The 26001-nt window shown below is 37.0% G+C and overlaps 1 long non-coding RNA gene across 2 annotated transcripts in view; it reads right to left on the reverse strand.

Moving 5' to 3' along the window:
* Positions 1 to 409: 409 nt before the first annotated feature.
* Positions 410 to 26001, reverse strand: part of LOC131408558 (uncharacterized) — a 145441-nt gene continuing 119849 nt past the window's right edge. For both annotated transcript variants that reach the window (XR_009220783.1, XR_009220784.1), the window contains 3 exons: positions 7719 to 7859; positions 575 to 655; positions 410 to 488 (listed from right to left, as the gene is read on the reverse strand). This is a non-coding gene — a long non-coding RNA (uncharacterized LOC131408558). The remainder of the gene's footprint in view (positions 489 to 574; positions 656 to 7718; positions 7860 to 26001) is intronic.

Here is a 26001-nt window from a genome sequence, read left to right on the forward strand (position 1 = left end):
ACTGCTAATACAATAGCCAAAGCTCAAAGGTGGGGAACGAATGAGAACAAAAGTCTTCTCTTATCTCTGTTTTCTACTTTATCGAGGAGACAAATGACCTAGGTTGTGTGAACCTCTTTGTAATAGTAAACATTTTGTCACAGTAAATGTTAAGAAAATGACAAGTGTTTTTTTGGTTCCAAATTATTTGTGAAGACTAACAAAGAATTATTTTACTTTAAAGCTTAAGAGTACTTTCTAAATGATTGAATAATGATTATAAAATAGAAGACAAATAGCTGGATCAATGTCTTTAAAAGGGAGCAAAAGGAAGGTACACTCACCAATGGAAGTGATTGACTCTGTTAGCAAAAAGTCCAGCAGTAGTTCTTGCTTCAGGCACAGCTGGATCTATCTGCCCCCTCCCCCATCTCTCTCTTCCTTTCTCCCCCATTTTCTCCTTCTCCTTCCATTTCTCTGCTCTAATTTTCTCTACTGTTTTCAAAATCCTAGGAAAAGAGAGAGAGAGAGAAAGAGATTGAGAGAGAGAACTTCTTTTCCCTCATTGCAGTAAAATCCCAAAATTGATACAAACCTGCCCTGGGTTACTTGCTCAGTCTTAGAGGATGAGAATGCAACATACACTGATGTGTTCACATGAGTCACATGTCCAGTCCTGGAACAAGAGGAAGTAGTTCACCCCAATGTGAAACACACTCCTGAGAGTGAAAAATCACAAAGCTTTTTACCCATAAAAGGAAAAATCGATAAAACAGCAAGTTCAGACGTCAGCATCATGGCGGAGTGAGCTTTCCCGTGAACTCTTCCCCCGACAAGATACAACAAAAGGAACAGTCACAGACCAACAACGGAATCCCAGACAGTGAAAAGCTAGAGCGGAAAGATCCACACTGCCGCACATCTGAGAGCGGAAGGTGCTGGGCCCCGGAGGAAGTGGGGAGAGGTAAGGAGAACTCCTCTCCCTCCCCATCAGATCAGCGATCCTGGTCCGCGAGGCTCCCAGAGAGGGGGGAGGGGTGGCCCTCGGCGGGGAAACCGTAGCTCTTCGGACTCTCTCAGACAGTGGGAAACTCCTGCACAGAGGACTCAGAAGAGCCACAGGGCTACCATCAACATCTGAGCACCCCAGAGAGCGGATAAAGAGGGGCAAACGAGAAGCCTCCCACATCAGGGACCCAGAGGGCAAAAGAGAGAGCCCCCCCCACCCCCCCGCAAACCAGACCCTACAGCTCAACTGACCAGACCAGACCTAGGGATCCGCGGCAGACCAAGAGATCTGCGACAGACCAGACCAAGCGATCCGTGGCAGACCTGATCAAACGACTGGACCATGGATCGCAGCGGGAAAAAAAAACAAAAAACAAAAAACAAAACTGTGGATCGCAGCAGAAAAACCAGGGCAGAGCGCAGGGGGCTTAGACTACACAGCCCTTTACCACTAGACAGTGGCGGCAGGTGGAAATTGCAACCAGAGATTTCCAGGATGAGGAAAAACAAAACCAACACAGGAACCACAATGCAAAAATATATGAAATCACCAGACCAGAAACAAAATGACAAGCACCCAGAAATCAACCCCGAAGACACAGAAATCCATAATCTAAATGACAGAGATTTCAAAATAGCTATCATAAAAACACTCAACGAAATACGAGACAACACAGACAAACAATTCAATGAGATTAGGAGTTTCTTCACAAAAGAGATTGAAATCATAAAGAAAAACCAATCAGTGTTGATGGAGATGAAGAACACAATGGAGGAGATAAAGGAGAATCTGGAATCTTTAAAGAACAGAGCTGACAATATGGAGGAAAGAATTAGCACTTTAGAGGATAGGAATACAGATATACTCCAGATGGAAGAGGAGAGAGAACTAAGACTAAAAAGAAATGAAGAAAGACTCCGAGAAATATCTGACTCTATTAGAAAATGTAACATAAGAATTATAGGTATTCCTGAGGGAGAAGAGAGGGAAAGAGGAACAGAGAGCCTACTCAAGGAAATAATAGCTGAGAATTTCCCAAATCTGGGGAAGGAGCAGGAAATACCAGTAAGTGAAGCCAACAGGACACCAATATATATTAACAGACAAAGCCCTTCACCACGACACCTAGTGGTAAGGCTAGCCAGGGTCAATGACAAAGAAACAATATTAAGGGCAGCTAGACAAAAACAAAAAATAACGTACAAAGGAACTCCCATCAGGCTCTCAGCAGATTTCTCAACAGAAACTTTACAGGCTAGAAGAGACTGGAATGATATATTCAAAATACTGAAAGACAAAAACTTTCAGCCAAGAATACTCTATCCAGCAAAAATATCCCTCAAATATGATGGAGAAATAGTAACTCTCCCAGATAAACAAAAGCTAAGAGAGTTCACGGCCAGGAGACCCACACTACAAGAAATACTCAAGGAGGCCCTCAGGCCTGAAAAAAAGAAGAGAAAGGGAACACAAAGCTTGGAGCAAGGAGAAAAGTAGATAGACAAACTCAGAAAAATAGTAGATCGTTACCGGAATAGGTCAGCAACCACTTAAATACTAAATTCAAAGATCAAAGGAAGAAACTCACCAAAAATAAATTTAACCTCATCACTGTAAACACACAGCCACAACTCAAGATAGAATAAGGTATAACAAGAACAACTTAGAAGGGGAAGAGGAAAGTGATTGAATTGACTTAGTATAAGGAAATAGGAGGCTATCAGATAATGGACTATCTCATATACAAGATTTTTTGCCCAAACCTCAAGGTAACCACTAAACAAATAATCAAAACAAAACCACATATGATAAACAAAGAGAAAACTAGAAGAGTCATAAGACAGAACAACCAAACTGAATTGGCAGTCCGAAACAAATGGGACAAGAAACAAAGGAAATGCAAAAGAACCAGAAAATAAGTGACAAAACAGCAACATTAAGCCCTCATATATCAATAATTACCCTAAATGTAAACGGATTGAACTCTCCAATCAAAAGATACAGAGTGGCAGGATGGATTAAAAAGCAAGACCCAACAATGTGCTGCCTTCAGGAAACACATCTTAGCACTAAAGACAAGCACAGGCTCAGAGTGAAAGGATGGAAGACAATACTCCAAGCTAATGGCAAACAAAAGAAAGCAGGTGTTGCCATACTCATATCAGACAAAGTAGACTTCAAGATAAAACAGGTTAAGAAAGACAAAGAAGGGAAATATATAATGATAAAAGGGATACTCCATCAAGAAGACATATCACTTATAAATATATATGCACCCAACATAGGAGCACCAATGTACATAAAGCAACTATTAAAAAACCTAAAAGGAGACATCAACAACAACACAATAATAGTAGGGGATCTTAACACCCCACTTACAACAATGGATAGATCATCCAGACAAAAAGTCAATAAAGAAATAGTAGACTTAAATGAAAAACTGGACGAGATGGACCTAGTAGACATATACAGAGCACTCCATCCAAAAACAGCTGACTACACATTCTTCTCAAGCGCACATGGAACATTCTCTAGGATAGACCATATGTTGGGAAACAAAGCAAGCCTCAATAAATTTAAGAAGATTGAAATCATAACAAGCATCTTTTCAGACCATAAGGCTATGAAACTGGAAATGAACCATGAAAAAAAAATTGGGAAAGTGACAAAAATGTGGAGATTAAACAACATGCTACTGAACAACCAATGGATCATTGATGAAATTAAAGGAGAAATCAAAAACTATCTGGAAACAAACAAAAATGATAATATGCCATATCAAACCATATGGGATGCAGCAAAAGCGGTCCTGAGAGGGAAACTCATAGCGATACAAGCCCACCTTAACAAACAAGAAAAAGCCCAAATAGGCAACCTTAAATTACACCTAACAGAACTAGAAAAAGAAGAACAAACAAAGCCCAAAGCCAGCAGAAGGAGAGAAATAATAAAAATCAGAGCAGAAATAAATGAAATTGAGACCAAAAAAGCAGTAGAAAGGATTAATGAAACAAAGAGTTGGTTCTTCCAGAAGATAAACAAAATCAACAAACCCTTAGCCAGGCTTACTAAGAAAAAAAGAGAAAAGGTTCAAGTAAATAAAATTAGAAATGAAAGAGGAGAAATTACAATGGATACCATGGAAATACAGAGGATTCTAAGAGAATACTATGAGAAATTATATGCCAACAAACTGGACAATCTAGAAGAAATGGATAAATTCTTGGACTTATACAACCTCCCAAAATTGAACCAAGAAGAAATGGAGAATCTGAATAGACCAATAACAAGTAAAGAGATTGAAATAGTAATCAAAAACCTCCCAAAAAATAAAAGTCCAGGACCAGATGGCTTCTCCAGTGAATTTTACCAAACATTCAAAGAAGATATAATACCCATCCTTCTCAAACTATTCCAAAAAATAGAGGAAGATGGAACACTTCCTAAATCATTCTACGAGACCAACATCACCCTGATACCAAAACCAGACAAAGACAATACAAAGAAAGAAAATTACAGGCCAATATCGCTGATGAACATTGATGCAAAAATCCTCAACAAAATATTGGCAAACCGAATACAACAATACATTAAAAAGATCATACACCATGATCAAGTGGGATTTATACCAGGGATGCAGGGATGGTTCAACATCCGCAAATCAATCAACGTGATACATCACATCAACAAAACAAAGAATAAAAACCACATGATCATCTCAATAGATGCAGAGAAGGCATTTGACAAGATACAACATCCATTTATGATAAAAAGTCTCAATAAAATGGGAATAGAAGGAAAGTACCTCAACATAATAAAGGCCATATATGACAAACCCACAGCCAACATCATACTCAACGGGGAAAGACTGAAAGCCATTCCTCTGAGAACAGGAACGAGGCAGGGTTGCCCACTCTCACCACTCCTGTTCAACATAGTACTGGAGGTTTTGGCCAGAGCAATTAGGCAAGAAAAAGGAATAAAAGGAATCCAAATAGGTAACGAAGAAGTGAAACTCTCACTATTTGCAGATGACATGATTGTATATATAGAAAACCCTAAAGAATCTGTTGGAAAACTATTAGAAACAATCAACAACTACAGCAAAGTTGCAGGGTACAAAATCAATCTATAAAAATCAGTTGCATTTCTATATGCTAATAATGAACCAACAGAAAGAGAGCTCAAAAAGATAATACCATTTACAATTGCATCAAAAAGAATAAAATACCTAGGAATAAATCTTACCAAGGAGGTGAAGGACCTATACAATGATAACTACAAGACATTATTGAAAGAAATCCATGATGACATAAAGAAATGGAAAGATATCCCATGCACGTGGATTGGAAGAATAAACATAGTTAAAATGTCTATATTACCTAAAGCAATCCACAGATTCAATGCAATTCCAATCAGAATCCCAATGACATTCTTCACAGAAATAGAAAAAAGAATGCTAAAATTTATATGGGGCAACAAAAGACCCAGAATAGCTAAAGAAATCCTAAGAAAAAAGAAGAAAGCAGGAGGCATCACAATCCCTGACTTCAAAACATACTACAAAGCAATAGTAATCAAAACAGCATGGTACTGGTACAAAAACAGACACACAGATCAATGGAACAGAATTGAAAGCCCAGAAATAAAACCACACATATACGGACAGCTAATTTTCGACAAAGGTGCTAAGAACATGCAATGGAGAAAGGAAAGTCTCTTCAATAAATGGTGTTGGGAAAACTGGACAGCCACATGCAAAAGAATGAAAGTGGACCATGTGCTATCACCATTCACAAAAATTAACTCAAAATGGATCAAAGACGTGAGGGTGAGACCTGAAACTATAAAACTCATAGAAGAAAATATAGGCAACACACTATTTGACATTGGTTTTAAAGGAATCTTTTCGGATGACATGCCTACCCAGACTAGGGAAAATAAAGAAAAAATAAACAAGTGGGACTTTATCAGATTAAAGAGCTTTTATAAGACAAATGAAACCAGAATCAAGATGAACAGACAACCAACCAGCTGGGAGAGAATATTTGCAAAACATACATCTGACAAGGGGTTGATCTCCATAATATATAAAGAACTCACACAACTGAACAACAAAAAAACAAACAACCCGATCAAAAAATGGGCAGAGGAAATGAACAGACACTTCTCCAAGGAAGATATACAGATGGCCAATAGGCACATGAAAAGATGCTCAACATCACTAATCATCAGGGAAATGCAAATCAAAACAACACTAAGATACCACCTCACGCCCGTTAGAATGGCTATAATCACCAAGACAAAAAACAACAAATGTTGGAGAGGATGTGGAGAAACAGGAACCCTCATACACAGCTGGTGGGAATGCAAATTGGTGCAGCCTCTATGGAAAACGGTATGGAGAATCCTCAAAGAATTAAAAATAGAGATGCCCTATGATCCAGCCATCCCACTACTGGGAATCTATCCAACGAACCTGAAATCAACAATCCAAAGAGGCTTATGCACCCCTATGTTCATTGCAGCATTATTCACCATAGCCAAGAAGTGGAAGCAACCTAAGTGTCCCTCGACTGACGATTGGATTAAGAAAATGTGGTATATATATACAATGGAATACTACTCAGCCATAAAAAAAGACAAAATCGTCCCATTTGCAACAACATGGATGGGCCTGGAGCGTATTATGTTAAGTGAAATAAGCCAGAAAGAGAAAGACAAACACTGTATGATCTCACTCATATGTGGAATATAAACCAACACATGGACAGAGAAAACGGGACTGTGGTTACCAGGGGCAGTGGGGGTGGGGGTGGGGGGTGGGCACAAGGGGTGAAGGGAGTCATATATATGGTGATGGACAAACAAAAATGTACAACCCAAAATTTCACAATGTTAGAAACCATTAAATCATCAATTGAAAAAAAAAAAAAAAAAAAGGAAAAATCAATCCTACGTAGCCAAATAACAAAAATAAAATATCTGCCATGGAAGGAATAAATGGTTTTTAAAGAGAAACCAAGTTTGCATTTGGTCACACAAACTTTTTTCTGCAAAGTTAAGGACTGATGGGCATTCACATGCATGGCTGGTGGGAGTATAAACTTTAGAATTTTCCTGGAGGGCAATTCAGACACATTTTAAATATGAATATACACCTTGATCAGGCAACTACCATTCTAGGAATTTATACGAAATAAATCATAATAAATCTTCACAAAAATGTAACTAGAGTGACGTTTATCTCAAAGTATATTTGATAATAACAACTGGCAGAAACCTAAATGTCCAAAAAAAATAGAGGAGTAGATTAAAAACAGGATGGGAAGTACTATTTTTAAATTTATGTATTTATTTGTTTGTTATTTATTTATATAATTTGAAAAGATACACACCAAGAGAGTAGGAGTGTCTGTCTCTGGGTGGTTGAAATATGGGTGATTTTTCCTGCCTTCTTTTGGCTAATCTCTGTTTACCAATTTTTCCCCAATTAATGTAAATACATATTAATTGTGCAATGTTTGTATTCTGAGAAGAAGGCAGCTTGAACACAGATTCCTGATTCACTCCAAATACCCTTTAAGTAATACCATATTTGGATGGGAGGCATGGTGAGCAGGACATAGGATATTTCCAAGACATCTTTAGGGACCAAGAATCAACTAAAACATATTCCCTTTGTTGTTTGTCCTAAGCCAAGAGGCCAGACCCAGGGGAGAGGCCTTACCTATGTTTGGGGTCTCCAATGATGACTGAGGTTTCTTGGTTTCCTGAGGAAAATCAGCAGGCAGATACCTGGGCTCCTCTTCCAGAAAGACTATACCTGTCCACTTGCTGCATGTGGTACAGCAGGCCACTTCCAGAAAACCTGGAAGAAATTACACAGAGAGGGAAAAGCGCCTCCAGTCCCTGAAGTGGGGAGAGGAATGCCACTTGTACCCTAATTTCACAAGATATTTTAAAAGTAATTCCAGGTGAAATAATGATTTAAGTGCAAAATATAAAACAGTTAAGACAGTATAAGAAACTTCAGAAGAATATTTGTATAACCTGGGTTATACAAGATCTTCCTAAGAAAACCTAAACAATCCATGTAATATTTCATTACATAAAAATTTAGCTTTGTTCATGGAAAATATAAGCAGAGTTAAAAGAAAAATGAGAGACTGGGGAAAATAATTTCAACGCCTATGTCAGATAAAGGGTTTATATTCCTTATATAAAAATATCTCCAGAAATAACTAAGAAAAAGAAAAGTAACTGAAGAGAAAATGGACAAAGAGGAAAAGACAGAAGAGGAAATCCTAGTTACCAAATATACACAAGAATTCTCTTAACTTCTCTAAAGCTTAGGGAAATGTAAGTTAAAAGAACAATAAGATGTCATTTTTTCATTCATCGCATACAGTGAGAATACAGCACTGATGAGGAAACGTGGATATGTAACCTCTGAGATGTAATAACATGAATTGCAATGATCCCTTTTGGAAAGTAATCAGGCAATGGCTATTAAAATTGTAAATGCTTACCACCTTTGACCTACTAATCTCAATTTGGGAATCTATCCTATAGAAATAAAAATCCTTATGTTATATGAACAAAGATGTCTATTGCAACAGTATTTTATAGAGGCAAAATAAAAGAAAAACTAAAGGGCCACAACAGAGGAAATAATTGGATAAATCACAGCACATCTACTTTATGCAACAGTTTATAACTATGAAAAAGAATAGGTTAGACCAGTGGTTCTCAAAGTCTGGCCCTTGGACCAGGAACTTGCTAGAAATGCATACTCTCTGGCCCCACCCCAGGCCTACTGAATCAGAATCTCTGAGGATGGGGCCCAGGAATCTGTCTTAACAAGTTATCCAGGTATTTCTGAAGTTTGTTAGAAAATATATTTACTTGAAAAGGTCTAGCAGGCCAACAAGCACATGGCTGTGAGATCCAAAAGTTACATCCCAGAAAGTCACAAAAGCTAACAACATGAACCAGAATAATCACGGAGATTCTGTAAATTTAACTCGTGATGTTGACTTCTTCCTTTTAATCACTTAGCTCTTGAATACAGTCAATAGTCTGATGAGCTCTGATTATGGAGAACTCAGCTAAAAATATTTTGAATTAATAATCGTCTGCAATGTGACATTTAGGATTCTAAAACTACCCCCCCAGCGACCCATTCTTTTTGCTAGGGACAACTTCAGAGTTATAACTGAGGTGACTCTCTAGTGACTAATGCCCAGGTGATTTGATTTTTGCATTTTGCTGGAAAAATAAAAGGATTATTTACTTGCCCTTAAAAAATATGTATTCCACTGAAAGGAACGTAGATTTAAAATTTCCCCAAGCCTGAAAGAAATACTTCCATAACCTAATCTGTCATGGTGGTCTAAATGAGAATTTTCCAAGACAATCTCATAAAAAGAAGCATTTTGCCACAGCTTAAAATAGATTAGACTTATAAAATTGAATTAAGTTAACAAAGTCCACTGTAATTCGTTAGAAGTGAATCTCTTTTAATCTTCCAAGTTGATTGGCTTCATTACTGTTGCAAAGAATTTCTAACCCACGATTACATCTGTGCCTTTCCACAGAGCCACTCAGAGTACTGAGAAAAAACCAACTAATTTCGTTACATGCTTTAGTTCTCAGCAGATACCAACAAATAGAGAAAATCCTTTCTGCCTTAGCTCTAAAATGTTTGCTATGCATTAACATATTTCACTAGTATAAGTAAATAATCTTTTCTTCCTTCAAGCAAACATTTGAACACCTACTATGCGCCAGTTTTTGACAAGTACTTCAAGCACATAAGGAAAATAAAGACAAGGATTTGACATAAGTAGCTTACATTACAGTGAAGGTCTCTCCCTAAAAGGATTCCTTGAATTATTTTTGGCTAACTCAATAATTACTTAATCAGATGTTTGACTTAACACCCATGCTATTTACTACCCTTTTAATAACTGATTAATGCATGTTCCTATTTTGCTTTAAATGTTTTACCACCTCCAACACTGTTCCTTTGGATATTTCCCTTCATGAGGCTAGATGGCCACTGGCACCCAACCAAGGAAAAGATCCTATATAACTTCCAAAATTATTTGACTTTATTTCTACAATATAACCCCACTTCTTTTACCAGAGTGTTCTGAATTGCTGGGACTGGACAGAATATTTTTATTTAAATATCAAGAATTTGTGCCTGCATAATTTAAAGCACATCTTCTCCTGAAAGGATTTATATGTTGTGCTGAGAGAGTTTATCGGTTTTATTTGTGGTGTTAATGGAAGTTCAAATTGTTAAATTAGATTCAGATATCATATTCATGGTCTATATTAACAAGAAAAGAAGCAGACAGTTGAATGGATTTGGAAACTGTGCATGTTCAAGGCAATGAGCATATTAAGTGTGAAGAGAAAAGTAATGTAGTTTTAGGAAAAAGTCTTTCTAGTTTAAACTCTCATCCACGGCCGTGGGATTTTTTTCTCACTAAATTTTAGTCTGTTCTGTAGTCCTAAAAAGACTGCTCAGTAGAGGGAGGAAGAAATCCAATTTTGAAGAGTTCATTTTGCTGAAATTCCCACTGGTTGTTAATACCCCTCTAGAGCCATGGCCAGACTCTACAGGTGAGAGAATGTATTCCCTCCTACAAACTTCCTCCTGTGAACCAGAGGAACCACAGAATCCTGGGGCTGAAAGAGTTCAAGGTCACCACCACTATCAGATACCAGATTTCCCACATTTGTAGTTGGAGAGTCTCCAAAAAATGCTTCTATGCATTAGCAACAACAAACTTCTAAAAAGTTTGATGCCATCCAGTAGAAGTGTTCCTGGAAAATTTCTTTAACTTAAAACTTTCTTTAACTAAAGTACTTTAAACTTCACAGTAGAATCCTTAGAAGGAAGATTTACAGAACTCATACTCGGGTTTTCTATTAGAACCGCACACACACACAAAAATATGAACCACCGTCTCCATCCAATGGTTAGGAATGAACATGCTGGAGTTAAAATGCCTGAGTTTGATTTCCAGCTGTGCGATCCTGCACACATTACTCTCTCTCTCTAATCTCTTGAAGCCTCAGATTCTTCACATGCGAAATGAGGATGAAAGTATTGCCCATCTCAAAGGGCTTTTGTGAAGATTAAATGAAATAACGTGCTTAGTACAATGCCCGGCACGGAGCTCCCACTCTATAAATTCATGATTCAACAAATATATCTGCACTACTCTTTGGTCATTTGCAATATTTTTACTCCATCACTTTCCTTAATAGACTCTAAGGGGTTTACCAATTTTACTGGCATTTCAACGAACCAGATTAGTATTTATCTATCTTCTCTAGTATTTTCTTTTTTAATTTTTGCTTTTATGTTCATAAATAACATCTTTTATCTCTATTTTCTTCTCCTTGCTTTCCTTCTTTATTTTGTTTTTCTTTTTTTTCTAACTTCTAAGTTTCTTTATTTTTGCCTTGTCTTGCAATATAGGCATTAGGACTCTGATTACAGCTTGTACTATAACCTGTAGGTTTGGGTGTGATGTGTCTCATTTCATTGCTTTGTAAAGAGTTTGTAGTGTTTGTTATCTTCTCTTTGATTCAAGAATAATCTGGGAGTGAATTTCCTAATTTCTACATGCTGAGATTCTTTTTGGTCATCTTGTTGATTTTTGGATTACTGTATTTGATTGGAATACGGTTTAATTTAGAGTCATCTCTACAAAAAGGATTTTTTTCCTTAACAGTTAGTTAAGGAAATTTTTTTTTTATTGTGGTAACATTGGTTTATAACATTATATAAATTTCATGTGTACATCATTATCCTTCTATTTCTGCATAGATTACATCATGTTTACCACTCAAAGACTAATTACAATCCATCACCACACACATGTGCCTAGTCATCTCTTTTGCCCTCCTCCCTCTCCCCTTTCCCTCTGGTAACCACCAGTCCAATCTCTCTCTCTATGTGTTTGTTTGTTGTGGTTTTTATCTTCTACTTAGATCATATGGTATTTGACCTTCTCCCTCTGACTTATTTCACTTAGCATAATACCCTCAAGGTCCATCCATGTTGTCACAAATGGCTGGATTTCATCATTTCTTATGGCTGAGTAGTAGTCCATTGTGTATATATACCACATCTATCCATTTGTCCCTTGATGGGCACTTAGGTTGCTTCCAAGTCTTGGCTATTGTGAATAATGCTGCAATGAACAAGCGTGCATGTATCTTTACACATGCATGTTTTCATGCTCTCTGGATAAACACCCAGCAATGGAATAGCTGGATCGTATGGTAGTTCTATTCTTAATTTTTTGAGGAATCTCCATACTGTTTTCCACAGTGGCTGCACAAGTTTGCACTCCCACCAGCAGTGTATGAGAGTTCCCTTCTCTCCACATCCTCTCCAACAATTGTTGTTTCCTGTCTTGCTAATTATAGCCATTCAGAAGAGAGTGAGGTGATATCTCATTGTAGTTTTGATTTGCATTTCCCTGATAGTTAATGATGTTGAACATCTTTTCATGTGCCTACTGGCCATCCGTATATCTTCTTTGGAGAAATGTCTGTTCAGGTCTTTTGCTCATTTTAACTAACAATTCTGGCAGTCCTTTAAGAATTTCCAAGAAAATTTTCACAGGCTCTGTAGCTGCAATGCTTAGAAGCACAGACCAATGAGTAAAATCAAAAGAAAGTCCATATTTGAATGTCTGGGCATTCATTCTATGTTGCTTTATTATAAATTTCAAATATTTAGTAGGAATCAGGATAGGGAGAATTTAAAGTATTTCCACTTGCTTATATACTTCACTCCACTCAGTTCTGATAATATGTCTTTATAATAAAAGCCAGCCCAGGGAATTTTCTAGAAGTAAAATTTAATAAGATCTCAAGCATCAAAGCAGAGTGTTCAGTGTGAAGTGTGGCCAGCAGAGTGGGTGCAAGGAGGATGCAGGTGATGAAAATCAAGCCTATGTTGAAAAAAAAAATAAGTAGACCATCTGAACAATATGTATGAGGCATCAGAATAAGGAAATCCTATTCTCTGCCTCAGGGAGAAAAGAAACCCCAGGAACAAGTGGCTTAACTTCCAAGACATGGCCAACAACTCTAGGTCAGAGACCTTTATATTAGTTCTAGAAATTTATAATCTAATCCTCAGTCCCAGAAAAACAAAATATTTTACCATGGATCCAGAATTCTCTCCAGTTTTATGTAGAGTTATGAGCAAAAAAACAAGACCAATTATTTTCACAACTTTGGGCAAGTGGTTTTCACTGAACCTTAGTTCCCTCATCTGCTATATAGCTACTGGGTGGCAATAGGCCTGATTACATAATCTGTAAGATTATTTTTATCTGTAGCATTTTATAATTCTCTAGTCTCATTAACATACATCTATTCTAAGCATTAAAAACATATAAAGAAATCCCAATCACAAATATCTGGGCTATAATAGACCTTACTAAAATAGTTTTGTTCAAATACACAACACCCTGAAGTACTACTTGATAAGACTAGCTTTGAAATAACCCTGTCATTGATAAGTTAAGTTTTCAGGTATGAAGATTAACTATGTCAAAAATTATTTTGCAATGCAGAAATTTTATTTACCTAAAAAAATAAGAAGGAAGTAAACTTTTGAGTACCTAAAATGAGCCAACAAATATGTGGTAGGTGTTTTACACGTGCCAAATAACTGGAAATCATGAAAATAAAAATTGTGCACTATCAGTCAATAGCAGACGCTGTTGGTTCCCTGCCTATATCCCTCAAGTTTTGTTACTTCAGTTTGCTCCTGCACTGATACCACTGCCAGTATCTGCACCTCTGCCCTAGAGCCCCTGAAGCCATGGAAGGCTGCTGTAACCGCAGCCAACAAGCCTAAGGTGCCAGGGAACTAACGTGCCCACCCCAGGGAGCAGCCTAAACCAATGGCTGAATGGAATTGCTATATAAATGACCAGCTTGCTCACTCCACAGGCAAGGTGTGTGTATTACACCATTTTTTCAGAATTTCCCAGAGGTATTAAGATCTAGTCACCAATAGCAGTGGCTACCTTGATAGTGCTTCCCATACTGGCTACCTCACCTTCCCTGTCTCTCTTCCTCACTTCCCTACCCATGTTTCCCACACCTGCCAAGCAAACTACGTGTACTCAAGTCCTTGATTTGTCTCAGGATCAGTTTCTGTGGGAACCCAAACTGACGGCCAAAAGGAGATTAATCTGATTGTGCAAGTAAATCTTCAAATTAAATTACGATTTTGTCCTTCACCACCCTGCTTATGCACATACTCATGCTCTTTGCCCAAAATCATGAAGAACTTTGGCAGAAATCTTGTATATGCAATCAAGAAAGTGATATCCACTTACAAAACAAAAATAAACATGAAGGTAAAATTTAACACTCACCCTGGGAGCAAAGAACATGACAGACACTTACTCACAAATGAAGACATTATAGGATGGAGTGCGTGGGAGAAGAGGGTTTGCCCTTTATTTCCGCTGCTCTTAGGAGAATTTTGAAGATAAAGAGGTGGACAAGCATATTTTATCAGGGTAAGTGTAAGTTAAGGGTACGTTCCGGTGAACACTGGTCCCAAGTCTAAAGGCAAAATTTTGGCAGGGACACATCATGGATATAACATTAACCTAGCCCAGTGGTTGGAACATCGTAGGAGCTCAATATGTATCTGTAAATATACAGTGAGAACCAAGGCAGATCAGGCTGGGCATAGCGGCTAAGAAAGAGGGAGTTAATCCTCTATAACTAGCTAGTGACTCTGGGAAGAAAATTAAAAAGAAACTTTGATGTTTCTTCTAAGTCATCCAGTTCAGCTCACCACGTTAGGAAGGAAAACTGCTTGTTCAAAAGCTCCATGTGTACTGTCTTTCAGGAACTTAGAGGTAATAATAGAAAGAGAGGTGGAGATTCTCCAAAAGAAGAAAAAGAAACGTCCATCATCCCAATTAGGTTTTCTGTATAAAGTCCAAACCAAAGGCAAACTTTAAATTTTACCTTCAGATTGACTAAAGAATTAATTACTGTTGTAATATGTTGATTCTTATGTGTGAAAGTCAAAATTATACCTTCTCAAATGTCTATTTCCATATCTCCGAATCTCTCATGAACACACTATGGGTTACAGGCGTGCTGTTTTTATCTGGCTTGGCCATTATGGAGCCACTCATAGTAATAGGGCTGATCCTCGGTGAAAGTTACTTTGATGAAAATGAAAGAAATTTAATGTTTGACTGATCCTAACATCCAGTTATAAAGAATTTGATCTTTTTTGCTCATCCTCTTTCCCTTCTCTTTTCTGCTCTCTTTCAAGGGGACTTTTCTTGGTAAGCCTAGTCCCCGAGACTTTATCATTCTGAATTCGGAGAATAGGTGTAGTGATAACTGACTGGAGGAAAGGAGATGCTTCAAAAAACAATGGACACATGGTTTGGGGCTTGGTAAGACAGGAAGTGAAGAAAGAAAATGAGAGGATCAGGGGCTACTATGGTTTATGAAAAACCGAGAAAGGAAAGGGGATTTTATAAAGTGTTGTTGAATTACAGAGCTTTGATTCAAATATAAATCACTAAAATACTTGTCAGGAAGCACGAGCTTAAAGTAAAGTATAGTATAGTAGAGTAGAGTATAGCATAGCATAGCATAGTACAGCATAAAGTATTGTCTGGAATACTAGGCTAAGCTGCCTCTCCTACCCACTTTCTATCCTGAAGCTACATACAATGATATTGATGGGTCCCCAGAGGACTAGCAGGACAATTTTGAAATAATTTATTAGAAAACCAAACCACCAAACAAGTATTAAGCTATCGTCTCTCCATCAACCACAATATCCTTCTGTCTCTAAAAGACAGATGTTTAAAGAGTGAGCATGTGCACATTCTATCTGGGAAAAAGAGGGAATTTTATTTCAGCTTTCTGTGCATCATTAGGTCGCTGGAAATCATGGAAACCTAAATTACACATGCTAGCCATTTCAGGAATTGAGACCTCTTGTAGGAAGAAAGCAGCAATCAAATCAGTCAGCTCATATCATCCTTGACATTAACGGGTGGCTGTAGGATCATTTTAAGAAATGACTTTCTGCTCCTATTAGCAGACTGATTATACTCCAGCTTCTGTTCTAGAAGCATATGACCAAACTAGTCTCCCAAAATGTATATTAAAAGGATACAATTTCTTTGCCAGTGTTTATACTCCAGTTAAATATTTTTAAGACAGGAACAAGAATACCAAAAAAATTGGAGCCATGGTAGTTTGCATCTCTTCAGCAAAAGCAACCCTAAAGGCAAATATTTACTGTTTGGGTTGTTGAACATGGATGTGTGGACAGAAGTTTAATGTTCATGCAATCTGTTTCCAGCGCATTAGCCATCTCATTAGAAACAGCAAACAAGCTTCTTTCTTGTTTAAAATGTGTCCCACATGCTCAGAATCAATCTTGATCAACAGACTGCAGTATAACTTGGCAGTTCAGAGATGAGAAGATTATGGACACATTTCAATTAAACAATAAATTCAGATATGACAGCTGTATGCATTATGTATGTAACAATGCTTCCAAGAGACATTTAGGAATCCACCAAGTCAACCCTGAAGAGAACCTTGGTCTACTTTGGCAAACAATGTAATGTAGATGAATGGAGAAGCTACAGGCAACCTTCCATTTCTTTATAAAACAAATTCCTGACATACATTCAAAAGTTGAATGTGAGAAAATATAATGGTCCATGTTAAATTGCAGCTCCACCAATTACTAGTTAAAAGATCTTAAATCACTTAATGTCTCTGATTCATACATTTATTCATTTAACAGATGTTTATTGTGTCTCTATTATGTGTCAGACACTGTTCTAAGGTTTGGGAATGCAGATGTCAACAAAAGAGGCTACAACCCCTGCCTTCACATTTTGAAATGGGGGAGGCAAAAAAGAGGACTGAAGACAAATATATAGTATATTAGAACACGATAAACGTTAGAAAGAGAAATTAAAATAGAGAATGGGATATGAACTATTGGGGGGTATTAGATAGGTATTAGATAGATATTTTAATTAGGCCCAGGTAAGATGTCACCAAGAAGATGACTTTGGTGATAACCTGAAGAAAGTGAGGACACAAGTCATGTGGATATCACGGAAAGAAAAAGCATTCCATGAGTGGCAAGTGCAAAGGCCCTGAGGCAAGATCATGCCTTACAAGAAAAGAAATGAGGAGAGCTAGAGCAAGAGGTGAAGGATAGAGTGGTAGGAGACAAGATCAGGGAAGTAATGGGGTCGGCGCTGGGGAACACACCATGACGGCCTTTTGGTTCATAGCAAGGACCTTAAGAGGGAATAAGAAGCTATTAGAGGATGTTGAGAAGTGAAATCATCTGGCTTACATTTGACAGGAAGAATAATAATTCTTCCTCATAGGTTTACTGTAAAGACTGTGAGATAATTGACAGAAAAAGCTTCTCACAGTACATGGCAAAAGGTCAACATAAAATATTAGCTGCTATAATTATCTTTGTTATCTAGACAGAGATTAGAAAATCATAATCAAAAATGAAAGCCTTTGCATGGGTTATGCATCTTATTTTTTTATTTTGTTGTTATCCTTCAAAAATCAGAATAACAATTCAAGAAGGGAAAGAGAAATAATAAAGAGATGCGTTAGTTCAACGATCAAATGAAGATAATTTCTGAAACTTTTAAGTGCTTAAAAAAATGGAGGAAAAAACTTAAAGTTCAAAACCTGGGATATTAAATTTTCCAGGTAAATCTCTTAATGCTCTAAGCACAGAAATAATTCGAAATCTATTTGAAGCAGATTGAATTGATGTTTCTTCCAACTTAGGGCCAGGAAGAAGCATCAAAAACTGGATGACTTTCGGCAAAGAGTTACACACAGTAAATAGAAAGGATTTGTTGTAAATAGATTCTAAGAAAGCTACTAAGAGGCCTCCCTGCTTGCTGAGCAAGATTACTGAAATAAAAGCAAAGCAAAAGGGATTATTGCCTACTTAAGTAGTCGGGCATAAAAATTAATGTGGTAGCTGGACTTCAGAGAAAAAATAAACAGATCACACTCAAAACATCATGAGAGGTCAAGTACATTATATGCCTCTCTGTAAATCATGACAGGTGTACAATAGGCATAAATGATATAAAGAATGGAGAAGGATTTATGATTTGAACTCCTAGAGAACCTGCAAAGTGCAGGATCTCATTTCACACACAGTCCAAGGAATAGTATATTGTGTCTTTCATTTTTATATCATTTTATGTATTTCATTCCTTTAAAAAGCATTTATTAGTTACTTATTATGTGCAAGGAGCTGTGGAAAATACAAAATTGTGTAAGACATGGTCCTTGCCACCCAAGATACTCACATTACAGCAAAGGGACACAAGGCACAGACTATATTTCACTGAACATATGACACCATCCATTTAAGTTAAATCAAAGTAATAACTTTACAGGAAAAAAGAAAATCATTAAATATACATAGAGTTTTTAAGATAAACTCCAATTTCAGAAACATTAAAATTTGAAAGAAATGAACACCTTAATATATGAAATCAGGTATATAAACATCTACACCGAGAAGCATAAGATAAGTATCAAAGATGATTTTTGAAATACTGGGTGTTACAGGAGCACAAAGGAAAAAGATATTACTACTGGGTCAGAGGGGTTAGCAAAATCCAGATAATGTTAACAACTCAGCTGGGCTTTAAAAAAAGACATAGAAAGTCTGAAAAGGAAATGATAGGTAAAAAATGCACTCCAGGCAAGTGGAAATGGTGGGTAAGAAATGCATTTCAGGCAGATGAATCAGCACACACAGCGGCACAGAGTAAAAATGACTTTGCACAGAGGAGCAGCCATAAATTCAGATTCAGTAAAGGAGGTTCACATTGAACCCAGTTGTAAGCGCTTTAAATGCTAAGGAAAGGATTGTGAACATGCCCTGTCAGAAACTAGAAAGTTTTAAAAGTAGAGAACAAATGCGCTCACACTCATGGGTTAGGAAGATTAACCGAACAGCAGTCCACAGTGAACAGCAGGGAGGCGCCAGCGTAGAGAGGGAGAGCAGTAAGGAATCTTCCATCATACTCTAGGCAAGAGATGCCAACCCAAACCAAGGAGGTGGAACAGTGGGTTGAAAAGATATGGATGTGCCCGTAGCTTTATAGTGCTTTTACTTACATGGTCATAATTGATGTCACATGGTAAAGTGACATCGGAAGAATAAGAATTAATCAGAGTTTAAAGAGGAAGAAGCCAACAGAAAAAATGGTAACTTTTTTTTTCTTACCATATCTAGTGTTAAAAGATAAACTGAGGCATATTAAAGATTTTAAGAGTTTATATAAGAAAAAATCTATTTGAATCAGGCAGTGCCAAACCGGAAGTGATTAGGAGCACTCCACCGACAAGAGCCAGGGGAAAGACGTACAGAGAAAAGGCAGAAGCAAAGAAAGGAAATTGTTTGATGGGCTATAGATTAGAGCCTAGCTGGCTGTTTGTGACTGGTTGTCCTTAGCGTTTTGATTTTATAGCCTTGAGGCATTTACAGGCTTAGATTTTGGTTTGCTTATTAGGCTGCCAGGGCATTAAAGCAACCTCAATCTAATGGCCTCCTTGTTAAATAATTCAAAACTAGGTGGTGACAGAATCAGCCCCAGAAAACAATTCTGCTGCCTCAGAGGACAGATCTGTGTTCTCTTCCCAACACATCACCTAACTCTCACGTAGGTTTCTGGTCAGGAATTAAAGAATGACTGTTTTAGGATGAATTGGACATTACAATTTGAAAGATATAAGCACTCACTATGAGAAGGAAGTGTGCAGCACTTCGCTAAACAGACATGACTATAGTGACTCAGCAGTTCAATCTCATACAATTGCTGATGTTTTCAGTGTCTGTGACAGTTTGTAAAGGCGTTATCTCCACGCCCAGCCTATGGCCATGTAATCAGAAAGTTAGGACAGATGGCCGGGTGACTGCATGGGATGAGAGGTGAATCAAAATTTTCGGTACTTCATTAGCAAGATCGAGTTTAGGATGATCTGCTAATTCCACATTCCTATTTCAAAGAATAAAATATTTCTGAAAGTGATTGGGCATGCACACATCCTCAAATTTTATTTAACGATAATGAACAAATTACCAATCAAAATACACTAAATTCCCAAGCATTCCTTGCATGGTGAACACTGGTTCTCAATTTCCAAAGAATTTCTTAGATATCTGGTACAGTTTAAAAATGATGGTCTTTGGGACAACTCATTAGAATCACCTTGGATGATCCATAATTCAGATTATAAATCCGGCTGACTGGAATCAAGCTTGGAAATCTATGGCAACCAGATGTGGAAAACATTGCTCCAAGGGTTATTGGAGCAATAAATAGTTCACATTGAATCCATGAAAATAGATTAGTCTTTATACCTACATGACACAATAGCTTACATGTTCAAATACATTCCAAACCATATTCTTTCGCAAGCAATCAATTTCTGTCTTTCAAGATAATTATATTAATGTTGATACTAAGCACATATGAAAACCAGATATTCTTTTCTGTGTGGCACGTTTTAAGAGGAATCATGTTATAGTGTGTATCAGTAGCGTGTTCCTTTTCATTGCTGAGTATAAGAAGAACGCTGGGAAGGAGGGAGCAATCCTGATCACAAGTGGGATTTTTCATTCATGAAAATTATTCTTGATTAGCAAATAGTTACACATATATGCACATATATACATACACATACATATATACGCATGCTACAAAGTTCATGTACGGTTTCAAGATTATTCTATTTGTATTTATATGGTTTGTGATATCTTATTGGCTTTGAACAACCTCTGTTTATTTAATGCTCACCCAAAAGTGTTTTGTTCAATAAAGAAAAGAATACAAAAGTCTCATTTTTGCCAAGATCTTTGCAGGATGTGCCTGTTCAATTACTGCATTAGTAATAGATCTATTCCAAAAAGAACATGCAGGCTCATGATTATTCTAATGAAAAAAACACAAATATTTCATAGGAATTTTGTATAAATTCTAAAAAAAACGGCCAGGGAATGTGCTAGAAAAAATATTCTAAAGCAAGTCTCCACAAATTTTTTCCAAAAAAAGCCAGATAGTAAATAGTTTAGGCTTTGTGGGCCATATGGTGTCTGTCACAACTATTCGACTCTGCCATTATAGCATGAAAGCAGTCACAGAGAATATGTAAATGAATGAGCACATCTATGCTCCAATAAAATTTTATTTACAAAAAGAAGCGATTAACAACACCTATTAGAATGGCCAAAATCCAAAACACTGTCAACACCAGCTGTTGTCGCGGATGTGGAGCAACGGGAACACTTATTCATTGCTGGTGGGAATGCAAAATGGTACAGCCACTTTGGAAAACAGTTTGGTGGTTTGTTACCAAAGTAAACATACTCATCATACATTCCAGCAATTATGCACCTTGGCATTTACGCAAATGAGTTGAACATTTACGTCCACACAAAAACCTGCACATGGATGTTTATAGCAGCTTTATTCATAATTGCCAATAATTCAAAGCAACTAAGATGTTCTTCAGTAGGTGAATCGCTAAAAAAACTGGCACATCCATACAATGGAATGTTATTCAGCAATTCAAAGAAATGAACTATCCAGTCCTGAAAGACATGGAGGAAACTTAAACGCATATTGCTAAATGAAAGCAGCTGATCTGAAAAGGCTACATACTGCATGATTCCAACTATATGACATTGTGAAAAAGGCAAAACTATAGAAACAATAAAAAGATCAGTAGTTGTCAAAAGCTGGGGGGGGAGCAATGATAAATGGATGGAGCACTGGAGATTCTTAGGGCGGTGAATCTAACTATTCTGTATGACCTGCAATGGCGGATACATGACATTATGCATTTGGCAAAACTCATAGAATGTACCACACAAAGAGTGAACCCTATTGTAAACTATGGACTGTAGTTAATAACAACGTATAAATATTGGTTAATCAATTTTAACAAATGTACCAAACTAATGCAAGATGTTAATAATAGGGGAAACTGTGGGTGGGGTGAGAGTATATACTTTCTATTCAATTTTCCTATAAACCTAAAACTGCTCTAAACAAAACAAAAACAGGCAATGAGCCAGATCTGGCTTATGGGCTATAGTTTACTGACCCCCGGTCTAGAAAACGAAAACATGATCAGAGAACATTTGGAGTTCATAAAGTCGTCTTTGTGACTCTCACTAACTTCAAGGAAATCCATCCAATACGGCTTTCAGAATTTTATTTGGAAAAGCAGTGTTCTCATAATAGCACTTCTGCCAAATACATTCATATTTTTATTTATATAGCAGAAAGTATTTATCATAATCATGAAACTAAATCCATCCACTTTTCATACCAGCCAACAATTAAGCCTATCCTTCTTGCTCCAGCTTTAAGAGGACCTCCCCTGTGCTGGGGAACCTAGCACACTTTATCTCAAGCACAGCAGTGCTCCAGATACAAGGGTCCTCAGGTTATGTCTTCAGCTAGACTGCTCAAAAATTCTCCATGGGATTGGATACTTTATTGTCCTCTTAAATAGTCTCATATTTTATACAGTAGAAAGCCTCATCTTCTAGAGTTTTCACCTGTTATGTTACCATCAGTGGCACAGGAAACAACTCTAGCGTTTTTCAAAAAGAATGTTATAACCTTAGTCTTCCTCAATCTCTATGGCCACATACAGCAGCAATGTTTATTGCATTTTTAAGATACTAATAGAATTTATTTTAGTCAAAATAATAACATGTATTCTTAGTAGCAATACTATAAATAATCTGTTTTGCACTTAATGTAACAGTAAAAACATATTCAATGGTGTTATTTTAAATATTTAACTGTTTTTGTAAAATTCACTTCAACTGCAACCACCAATGCAACTATGACTTTTTTTTTTAAGGTCACACTGGTTTATAACATTATATAAATTTCAGGTGTACATCATTATATTCCAACTTCTGTATAGACTGCATCATGTCTATCCTCAAAGTCCATCCATGTCGTCGCAAATGGCAGGAGTTCGTCTTTTTTATGGCTGAGTAGTATTCCATTGTATATACATACCACATCTTCTTTATCCATTCATCTGTTGATGGGCACTTAGATTGCTTCCAAGTCTTGGCTATTGTGAATAATGCTACAATGAACACAGGAGTGCACATATCTTTTTGAAGTACTGTTTTCATACTCTTTGGATAAATAGCCAAAAGTGAAATAGCAGGATCACATGGTATTTCTAATTTTTTGAGGAATCTCCATACTGTTTTCCATAGTGGCTGCACCAAACTTACATTCCCACCAGCAGTTTTTATTTTCTTATAATTTGCCATAAATCACAAATAATGTAATGCCTATAAATACACAACTATCATTCTTGGGAGAAGTTGGCTTTTTATTCCTGTAATTTTAGTGAGATCTGTCAAGAGTCAAGAGTAGAATTTAAGCTAAGCTGGTATCCCTCTGCTGCTAAGTGATAAAGGACGTATAGAAACCTTGTTGTCTTTAGGACAAGCTATAGCTGCTCTGGGAATCATAACATGCATATTTCTGCCCCCTTTTTTGTTATTTTCAACATAGAGTGTACTCATAACAATGGGAAAGTAGCTGAACTTCAACCATGTAGCATAAGGATCACGTTGATTAGCTTCTAGGGGTAGGATGGCTGAACCGGAGTGAAAGACTTAACTTCTCAGTACCTATACATAAGCTATTTGCCACTCAGAAAAGACTAACAACTTTCTTTCCTGACCACGTAACTAGGCCAACAGCCATTTTGAAAAGAGATGGATATGTATAAATTGTGGAGAGGGTAGAATAGAAAAGAGAGAACACAGAAAATTCTCTTTTAAAGCGAAGCAGTAGCATCTGAGTTATGAATTGAGTTTATTTGTCAAGTGATCTAGTCTTCAGAACGTACAAATAACCTTTAGAGAAATAATGGAGACACCTACTGCCAGCTGTTTACCATGTATAATGCTACAACAGAAGCCAACACATAAACAAAACAAGGTCAAATACATAAACAAAGACCCAGTGCCACAGAACTGCAGTCTGCCCCAATCTCTCTCTTTTTTTTTATCGCCAATTTTTATGTGTGGGAGGAAGGCAAGGAGAGAATCAGAGCTTGCAAGGAGAATTTTGCCTTGTTATTTCGCTAATTTAATGTTCAGCATCTGGTCCACCTGCTGCTGTGCATGAGCTACGCTGATCTGACCCTGATCACGGAATGCTGATTGAAAAATAATGAAGAGTTGACTTCAGATTGAAATTCTTTGCAGGTGAACTAACAACATTCAAGCTTATTAAGACCAGTCAATAACTTACCAAATTTTTGCTTTTGAATTATTTTAACAGATGGCTGCTTTATCCTGTTTCATATATCTTTCATAAGCTCACAAATACTGCTCATTTGCATTTTCTTTCCATCTTAGAAAATAATTGCTGTGGTTCTTCACTTTTATTCCTTTTTGCTTTTAAGTTGAAATTTTTATGTTGAAACTTACTCTGGACTTTTCCACTTTATAGTGGCAAGATCAGAATAAGTTAGTAATAATTAAGCGTGGGTCAGAGGCATATGTAATTTTCAACATATGCCAAAGCAAACTCAGGTTGCCTTAGGAAAACAGTCCACCCATTTCCTCAACTACAAAATGTGAGAGTCTGTGTTTGCCAGAGAAAGATCTGCTTATATAAGGCAATTTTTCAAAAAGTTTCAGGCAATAATGCAAGTTTTTTTAATAGTGACAGTGAATTTTTGTAACTGCAAACACATATTTAAGCAACTATGATAAAGTCACACCTCTGAGGTGCTTATAGGGCAAAGTTTTCCAGTGACTCCATGCTCCAGCCTAAATCTAGGAATCTGCAGCAAGTGTCATAGTTTAATGTGGCACATTACAACAATATAGAATTTATCCCAATCAGTAGATAATTTTTCTCCTCTTGTCTAGCGTAATTTACTTCTACAAATACTTGAAAGAATTTTTTCTCTCATGGATAGGGCTTCACTTTAATCAAGGATAATAATTTCTATATGAGAGAAATGGAAGAAACATAAAGGCTTGTGTTGTGGAGATGTGGTCAATTAATTACAACATTAATAAAACTTCTCAAAAAAATAAAAAGAAAATTGGAATCAGGTCTGAAAATACCATAATTACCATCTGAAAAAAAAAAGCAAACTAGTTTACATACAAACTATTTTGATAATTCTGCAGCCAATTAGTAACAATACAACCAAAGTTACCTGAAGTACTCAGAGAACAGAGCTTGTTCTTGTTACACTCTCCAAACAAAAACAAAAACCAGCCTGGTGTGGTAGATTGGTTACATTAATGGTCCCAAATAACGCTTACCTACCCCATGGTCTTTGCCCTTACCTGAGTGGTCCTCTCCCACTCTGACTCTGCCATCTGACGTATTTTAACCAATGATACTAGCCAATGTGCTGTGAGCAGAGGCTTGAAAAGGATATGTATGTTTCTGCTTGCTCTCTTACGTGATTGAGCTGGCTCACTCTTGGACCCTTACCACCACCAAATGAACATGTGTAGGCTTTTCTGATGAAGGGATAAGAGACACTTATGGACTAAAGCCAAGCTGTCCAAGCTAAAGTGATCTCAGTCGAGACAGCTCTCTGCTAACCTGCCAGCTGACCACAGATGCATGAGCTAGACCAGCTCAGATCAACCCAACCTATATTGGCATAACCACCCAGCCAGCAGATAAGCTCATGAGAAATAATAAATGTGTGTGTTTTAAAACTCTTTATTTTGGGGTGATTTGTTACACAGCATTATTTAGGTAACAGATAATTGATATACCTTGTTATATTCTGAAAATCTTCCTGAAAACTTAACCCACTTTTTTGGCTGAATATGTTGAGTTGCTGAGCACAATAATTTTCTCCATTTG

The sequence above is a fragment of the Diceros bicornis genome, chromosome 1 (assembly GCF_020826845.1).
Source record: "Diceros bicornis minor isolate mBicDic1 chromosome 1, mDicBic1.mat.cur, whole genome shotgun sequence".
NCBI classification, from domain to species: Eukaryota; Metazoa; Chordata; class Mammalia; order Perissodactyla; family Rhinocerotidae; genus Diceros; species Diceros bicornis.